This window comes from Bubalus bubalis, chromosome 12, assembly GCF_019923935.1.
Source record: "Bubalus bubalis isolate 160015118507 breed Murrah chromosome 12, NDDB_SH_1, whole genome shotgun sequence".
NCBI classification, from domain to species: Eukaryota; Metazoa; Chordata; class Mammalia; order Artiodactyla; family Bovidae; genus Bubalus; species Bubalus bubalis.
The window spans coordinates 34,664,690-34,674,277 of NC_059168.1; the positions used below are offsets into that span (position 1 = coordinate 34,664,690).

General features: G+C 40.4%; 1 pseudogene; it reads right to left on the reverse strand.

Moving 5' to 3' along the window:
• Positions 1–5,271: 5,271 nt before the first annotated feature.
• LOC123464796 lies at positions 5,272–6,284 on the reverse strand (annotated as a pseudogene).
• Positions 6,285–9,588: the final 3,304 nt, after the last annotated feature.

Here is a 9,588-nt window from a genome sequence, read left to right on the forward strand (position 1 = left end):
GAACTGACTTAAATGTGTTCCTTTTTATGGCTGAGTAATATTCCATTGTGTATATGTACCACTACTTCTTTATCCATTCATCTGTCAGTGGACATCTAGGTAGCTTCTGTGTTCAAGCTATTGTAAATGGTGTGTTAATGAACAATGGAATACATATGTCATTTTAAATTTTGGTTTACTCAGGGTATATGCCTGGGAGTGGGATTGCTGGGTCATATGGTGGTTTTATTCCTAGTTTTTTAATGAATCTCCATACCATCTTCCACGGTGGCTGTATCAGTTTACATTCCCACCAACAATGCAAGAGCATTCCCTTTTCTCCACATCCTCCACAGCATTTATTGTTTTTAGACTTTATGATGATGGCCATTCTGATTGGAATTTTGATTTGCATTTCTCTAATAATGAGTGATGTTGAGCATCTTTTCATGGGTTTGTTAGCCATCTGTATGTCTTCTTTGGAGAAATGTCTGCTTATGTCTTTTTCCCACTTTTTAACTGGGTTGTTTGTTTTTCTGGCACTGAGATGTATGAGCTGCTTTTATATTTTGTAAATAAATCCTTTTTCAGTTGTTTCATTTGCTATTATTTTCTCTCTCATTCTGAGGGTTGTCTTTTCACCTTGCTTATAGTTTCCTTTGTTGTGCAAAAGCTTTTAAAGTTTAATCAGGTCCCCCTTGTTTACTTTTGTTTTTATTTCCATTACTCTAGGAGGTAGATCATAGAAGATCTTGCTTTGATTTATGCCATCGAGTGTTCTGCCTATGTTTTCCTCTAAGGGTTTTATAGTTTCTGGTCTTACATTTAGGTCTTTAAACCATTTTGAGTTTATCTTTGTGTATGGTGTTAGGAAGCGTTCTAATTTTGTTCTTTTACATGTAGCAGTCCAGTTTTCCCAGCATCATTTATTGAAGAGGTTGTCTTTGCCCCATTGTATATTATTGCCTCCTTTGTCAAAATTAAGTTACCCATAGGTGCATGGGTTTATTTCTGGGCTTTCTATCTTGTTCCATTGGTCTATATTTCTGTTTTTTTTCCAGTACCATACTGTCTTGATGATGGTAGCTTTGTAGTATAATCTGAAGTCAGGAAGGTTGATTCCTCTAGCTCCATTCTTCTTTTTCAAGACTGCTTTGGCTCATCAGGGTCTTTTGTGTTTCCATATGAAATGTGAAATTTTTGTCCTAGTTCTGTGAAAAATGCCATTGGTAATTTGATACAGATCACATTGAATCTGTAGATTGCATTTGGTAGTAGTCATTTTCACAATATTGATTCTTTCTATCGAGGAACATGGAATATCTCTCCATCTGTTCATGTTGTCTTTGATTTCTTTCATTAGCATCTTATAATTTTCTCTGTACAGTTCTTTTGTCTCCTCAGGTAAGTTTATTCCTAGATATTTAATTCTTTTTTTTTTTTGCAATGGTGAATGGGATTGATTTCTTAATTTCTCTTTCTGAGTTTTCATTCTTATATAGAAATGCAAGTGATTTCTGTGTATTGCTTTTGTTTCCTGAAACTTTACTAAATTCACTGATTAGCTCTAGCAATTTTCTGATACTATCTTTAGGGTTTTCTATGTACAGTATCATGTCATCTGCAAACAGTGAGATCTTTACTTCTTCTTTTCTGATCTGAATTCCTTTTATTTATTTTTCTTCTCTGATTGCTGAAGCTAGGACTTCCAGAACTACATTGGATAATAGTGTTGAAAGTGAAAACCCTTGTCTTGTTCTTGATCTTAGGGGGAATGCTTTCAGTTTTTCACCATTAAGAATAATGTTTGCTGTTGGCTTATCATATATGGCTTTTACTATGTTAAGGTAGGTTCTTTCTATGCCCATTTTTTTTGGAGAGTTTTAATCATAAATGGATGCTGAATTTTGTCAGTCTTTTTCTGCATCTATTGAGATGATCATATGGTTTTTAATCTTTGAATTTGTTAATATGGTGTATCACATTGACTGACTTGCATATAATGAAGAATCCTTGCATTCCTGGAATAAACCCAACTTGATCATGGTGTATGAGCTTTTTGATGTGTTGCTGAATTCTGTTTGTTAAAATTTTATTGAGGATATTTGCATCTATATTCATAAGTGATATTGGCCTGTAATTTTCTTTTTTTGTGTTGTCTTTGTCTGGTTTTGGTGTCAGGGTGATGGTGGCCTCATAGAATGAGTTCAGAAGTGTTCCTTCCTTTGCAGTTTTTTGAAAGAGTTGTAGAAAGATAGGCATTAGCTCTTTTCTAAACGTCTGATAGAATTCTCCTGTGAAGCCATCTTGTCTGGGGCTTTTGCTTTGGGGGAAATTTTTGATCACAGCTTCAATTTCAGTGCTTGTAATTGGGTTGTTCATAATTTCTATTTCTTTTTGGTTCAGTCTTGGAAGATTGAACTTTTCTAAGAATCTGTCCATTTCTTCCAGGTTATCCATTTTATTGCCATATAGTTGTACATAATAGTCTCTTATATTCCTTTGTATTTCTGCATCATCTGTTGTAACCTCTCCCTTTTCCATTTCTAATTTTGTTGATTTAATTCTTCTCTCTTTTTTTCTTGATGAGTCTGGCTAAAGACTTGTCAATTTTGTTTATCTTATCAAAGAACCAGCTTTGAGTTTTATTAATCTTTACTATTGTTTCCTTCATTTCTTTTTCATTTATTTATGCTCGGATTTTTATTTCTTTCCTTCTACCAATTTTGGGTTTTTGTTGTTGTTATTGTTGTTGTTGTTCTTCTTTTTCGTTATTTTAAGTGTAAAGTTAGGTTGTCTATTCGATTTTTTTCTTGTTTCTTAGGTACAAGGTAGGATTGTATTGCTATAATCTTCCCTCTTAGAACTGCTTTTGCTGTATCCCATAGGTTTTGAGTTGTCATGTTTTCATTTTGTTTCTAGAAATTCTGTGGTTTCCCTTTTGATTTCTTCAGTAACTTGTTGGTTGTTTAGAAACGTGTTGTTTAACCTCCATATGTTTGTGTTTCTTACAGTTTTTGTTTTTTTTTTTTCTTGTCTAGTCTCATAGCATTATGGTCAAATAAGATGCTTGGTACAATTTCAATTTTCTTAAATTTATTGGGATTTGATTTGTGACCCAAGATGTTATCTATCCTGGAGAATGTTCCATGTTCACTTGAGATAAAGGTGTAATTCTTCTGCATTTGGATGGAATGTCCTGAATGTCCTGAAGATATCAATGAGATCCATCTCATCTAATGTATCATTTCAGACTTGTGTTTCCTTATTAGTTTTCTGTTTTGATGATCTGTCCATTGGTGTGAGTGGGGTGTTAAAGTCTCCTACTATTATTGTGTTACTATCTTTTTTCCTTTTATGTCTGTTAGTGTCTGTCTTATGTACTGAGGTGCTCCTATGTTGGATGCATAGATATTTACAATTGTTATCTCTTCCTCTTTGATTGATCCCTTGATCATTATGCAGTGTCCTTCCTTATCTCTTGTAATATTCTTTATTTTAAGATATATTTTGTCTGATATGAGGATTGCTACTCCAGCTTTCTTTTTGCTTCCCATTTGCATGGAATATATTTCCCTTCTGGCCTGCAGAGTTTCTGCTGAAAGATCAGCTGTTACGCATATGGGGTTTCCTTGTATTTACTTGTTGCTTCTCCCTTGCTGCTTTTAATATTCTTCCTTTGTGTTTAGATTGTTAGTTTGATTAGTATGTGTCTTGCAGTGTTTCTCCTTGGGTTTATCCTGTATGGGACTCTTTGGACTTGATTGACTATTTCCTTTTCCATGTTGGGGAAATTTTCATCTACAATCTCTTCAAAAATTTTCTCATACCCTTTTCCCTTTACTCTTCTGCTGCTGCTGCTGCTGCTGCTAAGGCACTTCAGTCATGTCTGACTCTGTGCGACCCCAGAGATGGCAGCCCACCAGGCTCTGCCCTCCCTGGGATTCTCCAGGCAAGAACACTGGAGTGGGTTGCCACTTCCTTCTCTAATGCATGAAAAGTGAAAGTGAAGTCGCCCAGTCATGTCCAACTCTATGCAACCCCATAGACAGCAGCCCACCAGGCTCCCCCATCAATGGGATTCTCCAGGCAACAGTACTGGAGTGGATTGCCATTGCCTTCCCTGCTTCTTCTTCTGGGACCCCTATAATCTGAATGTTGGTGCATTTGATATTGTTCCAGAGGTCTCTGAGACTATCCTCAGTTCTTTTCATTCTTTTTACTTTATTCTGCTCTTCAGAAGTTATTTCCACCATTTTATCTTCCAACTTACTGATTCATTCTTCTGCTTCAGATATTTTGCTATTGATTCCCTCTAGAGTGTTTTTAATTTCAGTAATTGTGCTGTTTGTCTCTGTCTCTTTATTCTTTAATTCTTCTATGTATTTGTTAATTGATTCTTGCATTTTCTCCATTTTGTTTTCAAAGTTTTTGATCATCTTTCCCATCATTATTCTCAATTCTTTTTCAGGTATTTTGCCTATTTCCTCTTCGTTTATGTGGACTTATATGTTTCTAATTTGTTCCTTCATTCATGTAGTATTTCTCTGCTTTTTCATTACCTTTTTTTAACTTACTGTGTTTGAGGTCTCCTTTTCCCAGGCTTCAAAGAAAGTTGAATTCTTTCCCTGAAGAAGGTTGAATTCTTTCTTTCTTTTGGTTTCTGCCCTCCTAAGATTGGTCCAATGGTTTGTGTAAGCTTTGTCTAGGGTGAGATTTGTGCTGAATTTTTGTTTGTTTGTTTGCTTGTTTGTTTTTCCTCTGATGGGCAAGGCTGAGTGAGGTGGTAATCTTGTCTGCTGATGATTGGGTTTGTATTTTTGTTTTGTTTGTTGTTTAGATGAAGCATCCTGCACAGGGTGCTAATGGTAGTTGGGTGATGCTGGGTCTTGTCATATACAGTATTATAACTATAGTAGCAAAAAATATTGAACAAAATGGTCAGCCACACAGCATAGTAATTATCAATGTAAAAAATTATTTGGAAAAACTACATTATACACATTGCTTAGAATGACTCAAAATGCTTATATGCATAGAAAACAGACTTTTAAAATAGCTGCGTTAAGGTAAAAGGGGATATAGGCAATTACATTTTCATTTTCAATTTACAAAGACTTTTCCTTTACAGAGTGGGGCAATTCAAAGGCGGGACAAGGACTAGTTCTCTTATATTTCCTTGGCAGATCCAGATCAGGGTAGGAAGTTCAATTGGCTTTACAAAGCTAACAAGATCTTTACACCAAAAAACATAGACACTGAAGCAAAGCAAAACAAGTTACCCTCTAAATGAAAGTTTAGAATCAAAATGACTTACAACATTACAAGAAGAAAAGTTTGCAAACACGTACTGGAACTACCATGCATTTAAACAAGCAAGATGCTTCCTCCCACCTCCAGCCCTTCCCCCCGGGGAGGGAGCGGGCCCTGGGGTGTGTCTCAGATTTCAAGAAACTGGAGAAGGGGTTGGGGCAGGGGCAGTGGCTGGAGTTGGGCCCACGGGCTGGGGTCTGGCCCTCGCCTCCTCGTCAGCCAAAGCCTCGCAGTACTGCGCCAGCCAGTCCTTGGGGTCCTGGTTGTAGATTTTAGCCACGAACTTAAGCACCTTCATCTTGCTGGTCTCCAGGTTGCTGCGCGGGCCCCACTAGAGCTCGTAGTCCATGGGATCTGTGTGCGGGATGCGCAGGTAATCCAGGTATCGCTGCTGCACGAAGTCCTTGGTGATGAGCTTCTTGGGGTCCCCGAAGACAAGGTGCTTCTTGGTGGGGTGTAGCCCTAGGTGCCGCAGGAAGTCCCAGATCTCGGTCTCCTTGATGCTATTGCCTTTCATGAAGATGAGCCCCAGCAAGATCATGAGGAGCCCAATGGTGGGCATGCCCTGGTCGCTGTGCACCTCCGTGTCCTCTTCCACCGACTCCAGTGTGTTGACCAGAATGTAGGTGTTGCTGCGTGGCTCCAGCTCCACCATCTGGTACCCGAACACGTACTCTGGGTGCTTGGCCGCCTGCCGCAGCAGCTCTGGGAGAACGTCCTTGTAGTTGCCGACCACGTGCCGCAGGATGTCGGTGCGGCGGATAGGGATCTTCCTCTAATCCTTGATCAACAAGAACTGCACCAGCTCCGCCACCTTCAGCTCCAGCTGCTTCTGGGAGCATGGCTCGGGGGCGGGGGAGGCCTGGGCCGGCCGCTGCGCCTTGTCGCCACCCAGCCCGCGAGACGTGCACGGGGCCTCCTCACCGCCGCCACCCGGCTCCCGCTCGACCTGGGAGCTGGGGCAGCCCTGGCCTCTTTGGCTTTTGAGACATGTTGCAGCAGCAAGACCCCGACCGCGCAGACTCCCAGTAACCGGCAGCGGTGGCAGGGATTGAAGGTCGGTTAGCCGTTAGTCCGTGTAGCTGTGGGCGGGCCCTAAGGAGAAGTGTTGTGTCACAGAAGCTGTGGGCTTGTGTCACAGAAGCTGTGGGCTTGTGTCACGGAGGCTGTGCGTTGGGTAATCGAGGCCGCACTGCGTCTAAGGGTCGCTCACGTCTGGCCAGCAGCCGCGGGCAGCAGCGGCAGTAAGAAGCTGGTACTCCTTGCAGCCTTGTGGGTTTTATTATCACCAAGTGTCGTCCTTATTCGGAGAAGGCAATGGCACCCCACTCCAGTACTCTTGCCTGGAAAATCCCATGGACAGAGGAGCCTGGTAGGCTGCAATCCATGGGGTCGTGAAGAGTCGGACACGACTGAGTGACTTCACTTTCACTTTTCACTTTCATGCATTGGAGAAGGAAATGGCAACCCACTCCAGTGTTCTTGCCTGGAGAATCCCAGGGACCGCGGAGCCTGGTGGGCTGCCGTCTATGGGGTTGCACAGAGTTGGATACGACTGAAGTGACTTGGCAGCAGCAGTCGTCCTTATTACCAAACCCTGCAGATGACGAACAGGAAGCAGAGCTCCTGAGCGAGTGTGGGCTTGGATCAGGATCTCACCCAGGCCAGGGCTGTAGAAACTTGAAAGTCGAGAGCTCTGAAATCAGGGCTGTTTGTAGGTGAAGGAAACTCCCAGGATGAATATGGGAGAAAAATACGGCGAAGGGCATGGGAAGGAAGTAAGAGCAATTTCTTTCCACACAAAACTGGGCGTTAAGAGAATTAAAAGACCCCAAGGACTAAGAGTTGGCCTTCGCCAGCCCCTTCTCACCATTTTCCACCAGTTACTTTCTCTAAAGCCTGAATCTGTTTAGAAACAATGGTAAACACAGCCTCGTCTTGCAAGCAGGGATCTGTCTGTCTCTTCACCTTTCAGCCTTGATACTCTGTGTAATCAACTCTGTCAGCCGGACAGCTATGGCACAGTCACCCCAGAAAGCATGATGAATGGAGGGTTTTTCCTTGGTCCGGGGAGTATTATCTCTTGGAAGCACGTGCTCATGGAAAGCATGGGCCTTGAGCTCACAACCACAAATTTGGCTGAAATGGCTAAGAGAAGTCGGTCTCAAGAGACTGAAAGGTTGTTGTTGAATCACGCAAAGACACTGGGATTCTTGGCCCCCAGAGGAGAAGAATTCAATCCGGGGCCAGAGACAAGGCTTGATCGCTCAGAGCTTTTATGTAGTAAAGTTTTATTAAAGTATAAAGGAGATAGAGAAAGCTTCTGACATAGGCATCAGAAGGGGGCAGAAGAGTACCCCTGGGCCTTATATTCAAGTGGTTTACTTTGTGTGAGTTCTCACTATATGATACTCCCTAAGGTTACTGGTAGTCTAGGTCTTGGAGTCAGTGCTACCACTCCAAAGGCTCAGGGCTTGATCTCTTGTCAGGAATGAAGAGTCTACAAGTGGATTTTTATGGCACTAAGTGAGATTAAAACAAATATCTGAAAATGAGAAACCAAAGATGAATCCCAGACAAATGTCACTTACAAAATCAGGCAAATAATTAAAATAGTGGAATATATACATACATACCTATGAGCAATCAAAACAATCCAACAAAAATAAAATATGATAGATTGACCCAGTGAACAAAGGAAATAAAAAATTATATTTACCAGTTAAGAACAAAACTAACTAAAGCACAAACTGGAAAACAAAATTAAAGCAAGGTTCCAAGTGGGAAATAATGCAATGAAAATAAAACTAACAAATATGTTGAGAGGAAAGAAAGAATAGCTATGCAAAGTTAAATAGAAGTACATGAAGAAGATTTATATACATTAAAGATTAACTGCAAGGAGAAAAGAACAGTAGGAAAGGCAAACAAAGGAATAAATATAGAAAAAATATAATAGGTTTTAAAAAATTAAAATTTAAAATTATAAAAAAGAGAAAAGAAAGAAGAAAAATGGAAGAAGACATTTAAAAGGAGAAAAAACAACAAAAAAAGGAAAACTCCACAGAACTGCAAAAGCCTAATGTAGAGGCAGAGGTTTATATCAAAAATAAAGTGTGACTGAATATACACATTTACATATACACCCATCAGTAAAATCAAAACAGTCCAACAAAAATAAAGTACAATAGAATGACCTGGCAAACAAAGGAACCAAAAATTATATTTACCAGAACAAGACTAACTAAAGCACAAACTAGAGAACAAAACTAAATCAAGGTGCCAAGTGGGGAAGAAAGCAATGAAAATAAAACTAACAAATATGTTAAGACAAAAGGAAAAAAATGAAGAAAAGATACGCTAAGTTAAATAGAGGTAGATTAAGACGATGTACATACATTAAAGATCAACTGCAAGGGGAAAAGAACAGTAGGAAAGGCAAACAAAGGAATAAATGTAGAAAAATAATAACTGGTTTAAAAAATTAAAGTTAAAAAAAGAGAAAAAAAAGGAAAACTCCACAGAACTGCAAAAGCCCAATGTAGAGTCAGAGGTTTATAACAACTATAAAAAATGTGACTGAGAAAAAGGGGAAAAAAAAGCTCAGAGCTTAATTATATTTCATAGTGCCAAGAAAATTGACAACTGTAACAGAGGAGGAAAATAAAGGAAACAAAAAAGAAAAAAATTCAAAAGAATCTACAGAACAAATCAAAACATAAGTATAATAAATGTTTTTCTTGAGTCACTGCTGTCAGAGTCCTTTCCCTCACTGGGAGTCACAGTCCACCTCACTTCCCTAGGATGTCCTCCAACACTGTGCTGATCTCTGGACCTGCTATGGGGGCAGCTCAGATTCGAATCTGGTCCTACTCCTATGTGTTCTTGCCTCCAATGTCCACAGCTATCACAACTAGTGGTATTCTTTTGTGGGAGCTCTCAATGACCTTTTATATATGCCATAGACACAGAGTCTGCCTAGTTGATCATGTGGATTTAATCTGCAGCTTGTATAGCTGTTGGGTCTTCTCCCTTAGCCACACTGCCCCTGTGCACCTGTGAGGGCCAGGTGTGGAGGTGGTGCAGCTGCTCGGGTTGCAGGGCTTCTGGCAGCACCAGGTACTCAAGGGAGTTGGCAGCTAGAGCAGCAGGAAATGTAGTGCTCCAGAAGAGTATGGAAACTAGTATTGGCCAATATGCTCCAGTATTCTTGCCTGGAGAACCCCTTCCCTGACAGAGAAGCCTGGCAGGCCACAGTCTACAGGGTCACAAAGGGTAGGACAGTACGGAAGGGAC